The following is a 13,312-nucleotide window of genomic DNA, read 5'->3' as shown; positions in this document are numbered from 1 at the left end:
CAGCCAATCCATTCCAATGTCTTCCTCTATCCATGGTTCAGACATGGTTCAGACATGTCCCAAGCCCAGAAGCCAACAGTGGGAAGGGTTGTGAGGACCCGCCAGACATGGTGGATACGGTAGGTGTAGTAATCTGACTCCAGACACTCTCATGCACTCCACACAGTTTTAGCTCTTTTGAAGTGGGCTTTTATGTGATGGCACACACACACACACTTTTACGACATTGTAAAATGCGTCATTGATTGAAATCGAATGGAGTGGTTGAGTGGAGTAGTTTGGTGATCTGGAACCCGGCAGGGTTTGAGTGAGAGAGAAAGAAAGAGAGAGGCAGAGAGAGTGAGAGAGAGAGAGAGAGGGGGAGGAAGGGAAAGTGAGAGAGAGGGAGGAAGGGAAAGTGAGAGAGGCAGAGAGAGAGGCTTAGAGAGTGAGAGAGGGAGGGAGGAACAGAAAGAGTGAGAGAGAGAGAGAGGAAGGGAAAGAGAGAGGCAGAGAGAGAGAGAGGGGGAGGAAGGGAAAGAGGGAGTTATAATCCTGGTGGAGCAATGATTTCGCCAGGCCAGACAAATCGCCTCCAGGATCCTGTCACCATCTCTATGAAGATAAATGGTATCATTAAACAATCTCTGTCATCGATTAAACATCCTGTTGGAATCCTATTTTTCTATGTGGAAATACAGAATTGCAATGGATAATATTCAACATGATTCAACGTTTCAGGGTTTGTAACAGAGAGTCCAATAACATTCCAAAATTCAGATAAAGCTGCATCGGTTTTAACCTTTACTTGTGTTACTGCCAAAAAACTGTGTTTCACACCAAGCAATTTGAGTATAATACATGTTGTTATTACTGGGACTATGTCATATTGGCTGATTATGATTATTACAATACCTACTACTAGCAGCATTAGTGCTATTAGTACCAACGGCAATACGAGATCCATTCATGATAAATACACACTCAAATGCCATGGAGATGGATGTGTGTCTACAAAAGCACTCAGGCATTGTTGCTTTGGCCGTGAGGTGTGTGTGTTTGTTAGGGCCTGAGTGTGTGTTGTGTGGATGGGAGAGTACACAGAGAAGGAGTAAAAGTGTGTGTGTGTGTGTGTGAGAGAGAGAGAGAGAGAGAGAGAGAGAGAGAGAGAGAGAGAGAGAGAGAGAGAGAGAGAGAGAGAGAGAGAGAGTGATTAGGTTATGTGATGTCTTTCTGTCTTTGTGTGTATGCATTCATATGTGTGTATCTGTAGTGTGTGTGCTTTCTTGCCTGCGTGTGTGTGTGCCACAGAGAGAGGAAGTATAAGGGGGTGCAGGTGGCATGGAGCAGGCTGGCGCGGGCGGACACGGGCCCACTGTCCCCTGGCAATGCCAACACCATCTGTCATAGAGAGGAACATCTGCAGCTCAAGGTGCCCTTGTCACCCAGCGTTAGAGTAACCAGTTTGGCGTTTCCATTGGAAGCGACCTGGCATAGCCAGAGCCACGCAATTTATGTGTGTGTTTGTGTCTGTATGTGTGTTTGTGTCTGTATGTGTGTTTGTGTGTGAGAGAGAGAGAGGGAGGGAGAGTGTGTGTGTGTGTGTGCGTGTGTGTGTGTGTGTGTTAGAGAGACAGAGGGAGTGTTTGTATGGAGGGAGAGAGTATGAGAGAGTGAGAAACCAAACCAAAGCCAAAACAACATGGCTGTGCAAAGCGTTGACCCAGCTGGACCCCAGTTGCATGCAGAGTCATGTCCCCTCCTGATGCTAGTGTGCCACTGCATCCACACCGCTGCCAGACTTAGCCCTGCAAGCCCTCTCTCCTACCCTCCTGCCTCTCCTCTCCTCCTGTGTCTCCTCTCCTCCTGTGTCTCCTCTCTTCCGGTGTGTCTCCTCCTGTGTGTATCCTCTCCTCCTGTGTAATCTCCTCTCCTCCGGTGTCTCTCCTCCTGTGTCTCTTTTCTCCTCCGGTGTCTCTCCTCCTGTGTCTCTCCTCTCCTCCGGTGTCTCTCCTTTCCTCCTGTGTCTCTCCTCTCCTCCGGTGTCTCCCCTTTCCTCCTGTGTCTCTCCTCTCCTCTGGTGTCTCTCCTTTCCTCCAGTCTCTCTCCTTTCCTCCAGTGTCTCTCCTTTCCTCCAGTGTCTCTCCTTTCCTCCGGTGTCTCTCCTTTCCTCCGGTGTCTCTCCTTTCCTCCGGTGTCTCTCCTTTCCTCCGGTGTCTCTCCTTTCCTCCTGTGTCTCTCCTTTCCTCCGGTGTCTCTCCTTTCCTCCGGTGTCTCTCCTTTCCTCCGGTGTCTCTCCTTTCCTCCGGTGTCTCTCCTTTCCTCCGGTGTCTCTCCTTTCCTCCGGTGTCTCTCCTTTCCTCCGGTGTCTCTCCTTTCCTCCGGTGTCGCTCCTCCTCTTTTTGTCTGTAATGTATTTTTCGTTATGTGTCGAACCCTCCAGGAAGACTAGCTGTCATCATGGCGTCAGCTATTGTGCATCATAATCAAATCAAATCAATCTCCTCTCCTTACCTCTCATCTCCTGCGTCTCTCCTCTCTTCTCCTCTGCCATATTCTGGCACTCACCACTTCTCGCTCCAGCTCTATCTCCCTTTTTTTCGTCCCTCTGAAAAAAAACAGATGGTCCCTCTTTCCCTACTCCTTCTTTTCATCCCCCTCTCCATCTCATACATCTCCCCCCTCTTCTCATCCTTTCATCTACATCTAGCAGGTGTATGACTGATCCTGACTGGCTGACCACCTGTCCATCTTCTCTCCCTCCTCCCTCTCCCTCCTCTCTCTTAGAAAATATATATATATATATTTTTTTTACATATATAGTCTAGACATATATAGTCTAGAAGAGTGTGTGTGTTTGTTAATGAGTGTGTGTGTGTTTGTTTACGTCCCTATCATGCGCAATGCATCATACTTCAATCCTCTGTACTGTGGTTAGATGAGATCTCTACTCAACCAGATCCCACGCCCTTTCATGTACATCCCAAATGGATCCCTATGTAGTGCACTACTTTTGACCAGAGCCCATAGGGAATAGTGTGCTATTTGGACATATCCTCAGTGACTCATTCTCAGTGACTACCAGTATTCTATGAATATTACCAACCGCTAAAGGTCCTGAAGATTCTGCACATGTTCGGGATTCTCTATTTGCAAAGTCTCTATCTACCAATAGTAGAGAACAGGCTACTCTGGCGAATGGTACTCGTTTAATAAAGTTAGATCAAAGCTGAATCAATATCTGCAGGATCACATAACGATAGTATTGTACATAATATAACCGAATAATAGCATAGTTTGTCACTGTAAAATAAAAAACAGCACCTAATGTCTTATGAGATTTTAGGATGATTGTGGGACAGAACAAACAAATGCATTTTCCTCTCATGCAGCCACAACTCAACAGCGCGCACCACTAGGCAAAATATGTGGTTTGATTTGAACAAAACCCAGTTAGGCTATGTTACAGTTTAACACCATCTGTTCTAAATTAAGCTCACTGTACATAACTAAAAATATCTAAATGCATATTCCCATGAAACTGATTGAGTTCATATGGTTGGCATCAAGACGCTGTATCGGCGTTTCACCGGGAAATCTTGAAGAATTATCATTCACGAATGACAATGAAAAATGTCATAATAATAATAGATGAATCATTTGAAGTGTGCGTAAAGTAGAGGAACAGAAAACACATGCGCAGAACATGATATGAATCTTTCCAGGGGGGTACAACGAGGTGGTGACCTACGGATCCGCAGCCTCGGGTCGATTAAAAATGACTCCCTGGTAGTTTCTTAAGATAACCACATGGCGGCAGTATAAAACACTGCACTGTGTTGTGTTTTGACATAGATGAACAAACTTCTGGCTGTGATTGTATGGTTTAAGATAGTGGTGGTAGCAGCAGCGTGTGTATGTGTATTTGCCCGTGTTCTTTTTCACACAAGTGTGTGTTCCTGTGTATCTAAAGCACTGACTTATCCAGAATACTAAACAGTTTCTCACAAAACAGGTCAAGTTTCAGAACGAGATAGCATGTTGAATATTTGCTCATACCGGCGGCTATTTTTGAAGCAGAAAAATCATTATGGAAATGTATCTCATAACATTGTTTAATAGGTAAGCCTATAGAGCCAGTGTTTGGCCTAAAGGCATGAAGGGGTGACATAAGAGAGTTGTTCATGTTAGACTGACGCTTTGGCCTAAAGCTAGCTGGTCCGGACAAAGGTACAGAGATTCTGCTGCCACGTATACTGCTGTTGTACACACACATATGCACATACACACGCGCACAAGTAAGGAAGCAAACACACACCCTGTCACACTTATTCATTTCAAACGCCAAGTCTCACTTAAAGCAACGCCTTTGTTCTGTACCACTTCAAGCACACTCACTTTCTCTAAAGACCAGAAGGTGTACGTTTTCAGTTTAAGGTTTAGTTTTCTCTTCCCCAATTTTTTTTGGCTTGGCATACAAAGGTTTTTTTTTCTCTTCCCCCCATCGACACTTTAAAAGTGGAGCAGAGAGAGTGTGAGAGAGAGACATAAAGAAAAGAGAAAGGGAAGCGTAGTTCATTGCTAATCAATACGATTTCTCTCCTGCAACCCAAGTTTCCCCCTGTGGGCCCTCTGCATTCAAGACGAGCCAAGGCGAGCAGAGCTTGGCATTGTGCAGCACGCCTTAAAACGAAACACCTGCGAGGTGGTGGAAGAAGACGTGAAAAAAAAAATAGCCCAGTTATTTCGTAGCTCTTAAAAATGTTGGCACGTGTTCCATGAGATTTTCGGGGAACAAAAAAAGAAGCTCTCAAATCCAACTGAAGACAAAAGAAGGTTGTTTTGCTCTGCAGATAGAGGTGCCTTTACACTAAAATAGTTGACCGTTGGACTTCAGTTTATGTTATCTTTCTCATATCGAAAAAAACATATTTGTCCTGTGTCAGCCCTCATACAATGTGAATAGATTTTGTTATTTAGGATTTGAGAAATATGTACAGTGTAGATAGAGAGATTTGAGAGATGGGTAAGGGGGAATTTGGGAGTGTAGGAGAGGGAAAAGAGATTGGGAGAAAAGGACGTGGTAAATAAAGCAGATGGTCTTTACTGGCATGCATTTCTCTCTTAAATCTGTTTTCTGCTGTTTATCATGTAGGGAAAAGTTTAACTCTGTTATAACCTCTGTCCCTATCTGACCCCCAACCTATCCCAGAACCTCCTTATTCTATCATCACTCTCTTCTCTCGCTTCTTCCCACCCATCATATTAACTGTGGTCTATACAACAGTAAAATCCCAATCCCTACTATAGACAGACTATATTAACTGGGGTCTACAGACAGACTATATTAACTGTGGTCTACAGACAGACTATATTAACTGTGATCTATAGACATACTATATGAACTGTGGTCTATAGCCAGACTATATTAACTGTGATCTATAGACAGACTATATGAACTGTGGTCTACAGACAGACTATATTAACTGTGGTCTATAGACAGACTATATTAACTGTGACCTATAGACAGACTATATGAACTGTGATCTATAGACAGACTATATTAACTGTGGTCTACAGACAGACTATATTAACTGTGATCTATAGACAGACTATATTAACTGTGATCTATAGACAGCCTTTATGAACTGTGGTCTACAGACAGACTATATGAACTGTGATCTATAGACAGCCTATATGAACTGTGATCTATAGACAGACTATATGAACTGTGATCTATAGACAGACTATATTAACTGTGATCTATAGACAGCCTTTATGAACTGTGATCTATAGACAGCTTATATGAACTGTGATCTATAGACAGCCTTTATGAACTGTGATCTATAGACAGCCTTTATGAACTGTGGTCTACAGACAGACTATATGAACTGTGATCTATAGACAGCCTATATGAACTGTGATCTATAGACAGACTATATGAACTGTGATCTATAGACAGCCTTTATGAACTGTGATCTATAGACAGCCTTTATGAACTGTGATCTATAGACAGCTTATATGAACTGTGATCTATAGACAGCCTTTATGAACTGTGATCTATAGACAGCCTTTATGAACTGTGGTCTACAGACAGACTATATGAACTGTGATCTATAGACAGCCTTTATGGACTGTGATCTATAGACAGACTATATGAACTGTGATCTATAGACAGCCTTTATGAACTGTGGTCTACACACAGACTATATTAACTGTGATCTATAGACAGACTATATGAACTGTGATCTATAGACAGACTATATGAACTGTGATCTACAGACAGACTATATTAACTGTGATCTATAGACAGACTATATGAACTGTGATCTATAGACAGACTATATGAACTGTGATCTATAGACTCCTCTGAATTAATCTCTTATAAGTGGGCTTCTGTCACTGTGGTGGTATGAGAGCTAATTTGCATAATCTCCCCCGGTTAAAGAAGGATGCCCGGGATGCTTTTACTGGGGGGTGTTAGGAATGGTAGGGGGGGCTTGTGGGGACACACAATGAGGACTTTGTGCGTCTCCGCTGGTACAGGGTTAGGCAGGGCCTACAGGACTACTGTGGGAGACACCTGTCAGGATAGGAGCCTGAGGGAACTGGTACTGAACCCATGAAGAGGCTTCTTTAATGAGGCATTGTGGAGGGGTGGTGGGTGTATGAGTGTGCGTGTGTGCGAGAGAGAGAAAGATTGAGTGTGTGCTTCAAATCAAAGTTAATTGGTGGCGTACACAGTTTAGCAGATGTTATCGCAGGTGCAGCGAAATGGTTATGTTTCTATCTCCAACAATGCAGCAATATGTAGCAATACAATAACAATGCACACATCATCCACAAGTGACGTGTGTGTGTGTGTGTGTGTGTGTGTGTGTGTGTGTGTGTGTGTCGGCCTTAAGAACAGTGGCATGTAAAGCAGATATTGTGTTTATGGGGTTTGTATGGCATTAAAGACATCCATTGTTCTACCAAGGCCTTTCAGATCCATACACATATTTATTACAGTAATAGTTGTTAGCCAAGCATTGATGTTGTCATTGTCTCTCAGGTCCTGTCTCTTATGATCACGGTAGAGGAGACAGCACAGTTGTAGAGCAGCAGTATGATATGATTACTTTATTCAGCCATTTTTTACATTTTAAATGGACCAAACTGTCGGGCACGATTACAGACTCGGATGAATGGGCAAAATCAGATTTGGGGTGTTAGAACACACATACACACCTACAAACACACACACACATGCAGACAAACACAGACAAACACAGATATACATACATACATACATACACACACACAGACACACACACACGTACACAAACAAAGTGCCTTAAGTGCTGGTAATGTCTGTCATGCTGCTTTGACAGCAGTAGTTTAACGCAGGCAATCTGCTTAATATGCCCAATGTGAGACATTAGGTGTGTGTATGATCCATTAGATTAGAACAACATTAAGGAGATTGGGAGATTTGGACTAGATTGTTTTCTCACGGCACCGTGGAGAGAGCGATACAATTACAAGGAACTAGAGATTGTAGGTTTTAGCCCCAGCAAACATGTCCACATTGTCTCGGTGTGGGCCCAATTCGGGCTAAAATATTGGCCCCATCTAGGCTGCCCACATTGGGCCGATGCGCCTTTGCTCATCGGCTCCACATTGGCCCCCAAGGCATTTGCCCAGTTTGGCTCAGTGTGGGCAGCCCAGATCTGGTGAGGCAGCTGTCACTTTGCCAGAAATACGCCCTTCTTTTCCCAGCAAACATGTCCAAATTGTCACGATTTGAACCCAATGCAGGCTAAAAAATTTGACCCCTTGTAGCTGCCCACATTGGGCCGATGCGCCTTCGCTATTTAATATTTATTTATTAAAACTTAATTCAATGCATAAATTGCATAATTTTCTAATCTTACAGGTATTTAGAGAACGTGATACAATTTTTTCAGAAAGACAACCAAGTTATTACCATCATACATACAGAATATATTTAACAAGAGAAACATTTATATAAGTGTTTCTAAAGACTTGATCATAAGCCGTTTACAAGATCATCAGGATATAGGCAGCACAACACAGAACACTTCAACAGGAACCACACTTCAACAGGAACCACACTTCAACAGGAACCACACTTCAACAGGAACCACACTTCAACAGGAACCACACTTCAACAGGAACCACACTTCAACAGGAACCACACTTCAACAGGAACCACACTCTCAGTAACGGCTGCACAAAAACAACTGTGTGTAAACCACGCCCCCAAATATTCTAATGAGCCCTCGCCTCTAGCTGGGCTTGGTGTGACCTTGCCCGTGTTGTGTTGGTGTGACCTTGCCCGTGTTGTGTTGGTGTGACCTTGCCCGTGTTGTGTTGGTGTGACCTTGATCGTGTTGTGTTGGTGTGACCTTGCCGTGTTGTGTTGGTGCGGGCTACCCTGTGTTGGGATGGTGTGGGCTACCCTGTGTTGGGATGGTGCGGGCTACCCTGCGTTGGGATGGTGTGGGCTAACCTGTGTTGGGTTGGTGTGACCTTGCCCGTGTTGTGTTGGTGTGGGCTACCCTGTGTTGGGATGGTGTGGGCTACCCTGTGTTGGGTTGGTGTGGGCAAGCCTGCGTTGGGTTGGTGTGGGCTACCCTGTGTTGGGTTGGTGTGGGCAAGCCTGTGTTGGGTTGGTGTGGGCTACCCTGTGTTGGGTTGGTGTGGGCAAGCCTGTGTTGGGTTGGTGTGGGCAAGCCTGTGTTGGTGTGGCCTGGCCTGTGTTGTGTTGGTGTGGGCTACCCTGTGTTGGGTTGGTGTGGGCAAGCCTGTGTTGGGTTGGTGTGGGCTACCCTGTGTTGGGTTGGTGTGGGCTAGCCTGTGTTGGGTTGGTGTGGGTTAGCCTGTGTTGGGTTGGTGTGGGCTACCCTGTGTTGGGTTGGTGTGGGCAAGCCTGTGTTGGTGTGGCCTGGCCAGTGTTGGGTTGGTGTGGCCTGGCCTGTGTTGGTGTGGGCTAGCCTGTGTTGGGTTGGTGTGGGATTGGTGTGGGCTGGCCTGGGTTGGGTTGGTGTGGGGTGGTGTGGGCTAGCCTGTGTTGGGTTGGTGTGGGGTTGGTGTGGGCTAGCCTGTGTTGGGTTGGTGTGGGGTTGGTGTGGGCTAGCCTGTGTTGGGTTGGTGTGGGGTTGGTGTGGGCTAGCCTGTGTGGGGTTGGTGTGGGCTAGCCTGTGCGGGGTTGGTGTGGGCTAGCCTGTGTTGGGTTGGTGTGGGGTTGGTGTGGGCTAGCCTGTGTTGGGTTGGTGTGGGCTAGCCTGTGTTGGGTTGGTGTGGGGTTGGTGTGGGCTAGCCCACCTTGCCCACCGAATACCCACATGGGGCCAATGGGTTTATGTTTGCTGGGGAGTCAGAGAAAGAAAATAAAGCCTTTCCTCACAGCTATCTGCCTGAAGCTTGAATCCACATATTACTCAATGCAGGTTGGACTGGACTGAGCCAGCCCAGAGAACATATTGATAAAGGGGACCTTTCTAACGCCTTCAAAGGCCTGTCTTAATGAATTGGACCCAGAGTTCCAATCAGCTCAAAACATTTTGTTTTAACGTCATATATAGAGCTGGTCTTCATTCTATTGTAACAATCTTAAGAGCTGTCATTTTATTGTGAGGAACTGCAGTTTTATCAGACATCTTTTCTGTTTTGTCCTCTGTGTGAGGGATCCTTCAAGTTCAGTATGAGAAGCCTTAGTCAGTAGTCACATTAACACTGTCTAACTTTTACTCAACAGCAGTACTACTCACTTTTAATAACTAAATCCTATCTGGGCTCGGGGAGTAGCTTACTTACACTGTGTGAACCTATGAGGCTGTGTGTGTGTATGAACCTATGAGGCTGTGTGTGTGTATGAACCTATGAGGCTGTGTGTGTGTATGAACCTATGAGGCTGTGTGTGTATGAACCTATGAGGCAGTGTGTGTGTATGAACCTATGAGGCTGTGTGTGTGTATGAACCTATGAGGCAGTGTGTGTGTATGAACCTATGAGGCTGTGTGTGTGTATGAACCTATGAGGCTGTGTGTGTGTATGAACCTATGAGGCTGTGTGTGTGTATGAACCTATGAGGCTGTGTGTGTGTATGAACCTATGAGGCTGTGTGTGTGTATGAACCTATGAGGCTGTGTGTGTGTATGAACCTATGAGGCAGTGTGTGTGTATGAACCTATGAGGCTGTGTGTGTGTGTGTCTCTCTGACTTGACTTGACCTAGAAGGGGTGTCCTCCACTGTGACCACCAGGAAAGCGATGATGCCTTGCCGGGAATGGGATTCAGGAGCGGTATCGGAGCTCAGAGGCCCGAATTCTGTACTGGGAATTCTGCCATCACCACCAGTAAGAAAATAATTCCACTTTGGCTTAGAGGGGAGAAAGGTTTTGCTTTAGAGTCTTGGCGCCTGACTGTCGGTTAGTCAAGCATAAACAGATCAACAAAAACAAAAAACAGAAATGTTTATAATATACAGTAGCAGCAGCTGCAATAGGATGGTTCAATGCAGACTTTAATTGAAATAATATCAGTTTTCTTTCAAATACATTGAATGAATCAATTCCAGCCTCGTACCTGAGGTTGAATAGAAATGTAATTACATACAGTGACCAATAGAGACCACCAGAGGCCCAGAATATAGAGATGTGAGATGAGAACTCATCACACATAGTTCATGGTTGCATGGGCCCAAGACCCTCAGTCCATTGTGTGTGTGTGTGTCTGATGGAGGTGTGTGTTTGTGTGTGTGTGTCTGATGGAGGTTGGTGTGTGTGTGTCTGATGGAGGTGTGTGTTTGTGTGTGTGTGTCTGATGGAGGTGTGCGTTTGTGTGTGTGTGTGTGTGTGTCTGATGGAGGTGTGTGTGTGTGTGTGTCTGATGGAGGTGTGTGTGTGTGTCTGATGGAGTTGTGTGTTTGTGTGTTTGTGTCTGATGGAGGTGTGTGTGTGTCTGATGGAGGTGTGCGTTTGTGTGTGTGTGTGTGTGTGTCTGATGGAGGTGTGTGTTTGTGTGTGTGTGTGTCTGATGGAGGTGTGTGTTTGTGTGTGTGTGTCTGATGGAGGTGTGTGTGTGTGTGTGTGTCTGATGGAGGTGTGTGTTTGTGTGTGTGTGTGTGTCTGATGGAGGTGTGTGTTTGTGTGTGTGTGTGTGTGTGTGTGTGTGTGTGTGTGTGTCTGATGGAGGTGTGTGTTTGTGTGTGTGTGTGTCTGATGGAGGTGTGTGTTTGTGTGTGTGTGTCTGATGGAGGTGTGTGTTTGTGTGTGTGTGTGTCTGACAGAGGTTTGTGTGTGCGTGTGTTCAGTGGTGTCTGAGTAAAGCATTCTGGGCATAGATGAAGAGAGCCTAAGGAGTGGGTAGTGTGGGGAAGGGGGAGCTACAGGAGATCATTGTTAGAGAAGGAGGAGTTGGCACTGAGAGAGAGAACTATTTTTGGCACTCCTTGTTAACACATATCGCCCCAACCACGACATTCTATCTTATAGAATTATCGTAGTTTAGTGTGAACGCTGTATGTGTAACCTTTCAGTTGTGTGTGTCAGAGGGAGGGAGAGTAAAGGAGAGAGAATGTGTGTGACTAGTCTGGTAAGCATGAGTTGGCCGGTATAATTGTATTCTCTCCTCCCTGGCATAGGCAACGTTCTGCGTTTCATATGAGGAGCCTGAGCGTTTAGACCAAGCTGGCACAAGATGCCTCACACACACACACACACACACACACACACACACACACACACACACACACACACACACACACACACACACACACAAACAGCAACAATGGTGTGCTTTATAAGGTGCCCACCGATGTCATGGCAACCCCCATATCCTCAGAAAGAGGGAAGATGTTGTGTGCCAAATAAATGCCATGGTTACTTTTTTTAAGAAACCAAGTTGCCCAGAAACCCTTTGAAGCTTATTAAGTGAAACCAGTGGGGAGAGAAAAATGGAGAGAATGAGAAAAGGAAGGAAAAGGAGAGGGGGGAAGGAAATAGAGGGTTCAGAGAAGAAGGGAGAAAGAGAAGCAGAGAAAGAAATGGGGAAAGAGTGACGGGGTGAGGAGGGAGAAGGGGGGAAAGAAAGTGTGAGGTGGAGATTGAGAGAAGGAAAGGCAGAGAGAGAAGGAGGAAAAGTGGGAGTGTATCCGGTTTCTGGGCCAAAGTGTGTCTTTGTTTTAAGGAAAGGACACTGTGAACCTGCCTAGAGCAGCAGGGAGGGGCAGCTAGGCTAGTAGGCGTGCTAACACTGTGAACCTGCCTAGAGCAGCAGGGAGGGGCAGCTAGGCTAGTTAGTGTGCCAACACTGTGAACCTGCTTAGAGAAGCAGGGAGGGGCAGCTAGGCTAGTAGGCATGCTAACACTGTGAACCTGCTTAGAGAAGCAAGGAGGGGCAGCTAGGCTAGTAGGCGTGTTAACACTGTGAACCTGCTTAGAGAAGCAAGGAGGGGCAGCTAGGCTAGTAGGCGTGTTAACACTGTGAACCTGCTTAGAGAAGCAAGGAGGGGCAGCTAGGCTAGTAGGCATGCTAACACTGTGAACCTGCCTAGAGCAGCAGGGAGGGGCAGCTAGGCTAGTAGGCGTGCTAACACTGTGAACCTGCTTAGAGAAGCAGGGAGGGGCAGCTAGGCTAGTAGGCGTGCTAACAATGTGAACCTGCTTAGAGAAGCAAGGAGGGGCAGCTAGGCTAGTAGGCATGCTAACACTGTGAACCTGCTTAGAGAAGCAGGGAGGGGCAGCTAGGCTAGTTAGTGTGCTAACACTGTGAACCTGCTTAGAGAAGCAGGGAGGGGCAGCTAGGCTAGTTAGTGTGCTAACACTGTGAACCTGCTTAGAGAAGCAGGGAGGGGCAGCTAGGCTAGTTAGTGTGCTAACACTGTGAACCAGCCTAGAGCAGCAGGGAGGGGCAGCGAGGCTAGTTAGTGTGCTAACACTGAACCTGCCTAGAGCAGCAGGGAGGGGCAGCTAGGCTAGTTAGTGTGCTAACACTGTGAACCTGCCTAGAGCAGCAGGGAGGGGCAGCTAGGCTAGTAGGCATGCTAACACTGTGAACCTGCTTAGAGAAGCAAGGAGGGGCAGCTAGGCTAGTAGGCGTGCTAACACTGTGAACCTGCTTAGAGAAGCAGGGAGGGGCAGCTAGGCTAGTAGGCGTGTTAACACTGTGAACCTGCTTAGAGAAGCAAGGAGGGGCAGCTAGGCTAGTAGGCATGCTAACACTGTGAACCTGCCTAGAGCAGCAGGGAGGGGCAGCTAGGCTAGTAGGCGTGCTAACACTGTGAACCTGCTTAGAGAAGCAGGGAGGGGCAGCTAGGCTAGTAGGC

Source organism: Salmo trutta, chromosome 38 (genome assembly GCF_901001165.1).
Source record: "Salmo trutta chromosome 38, fSalTru1.1, whole genome shotgun sequence".
NCBI classification, from domain to species: Eukaryota; Metazoa; Chordata; class Actinopteri; order Salmoniformes; family Salmonidae; genus Salmo; species Salmo trutta.
This window is presented reverse-complemented; position numbering follows the sequence as displayed.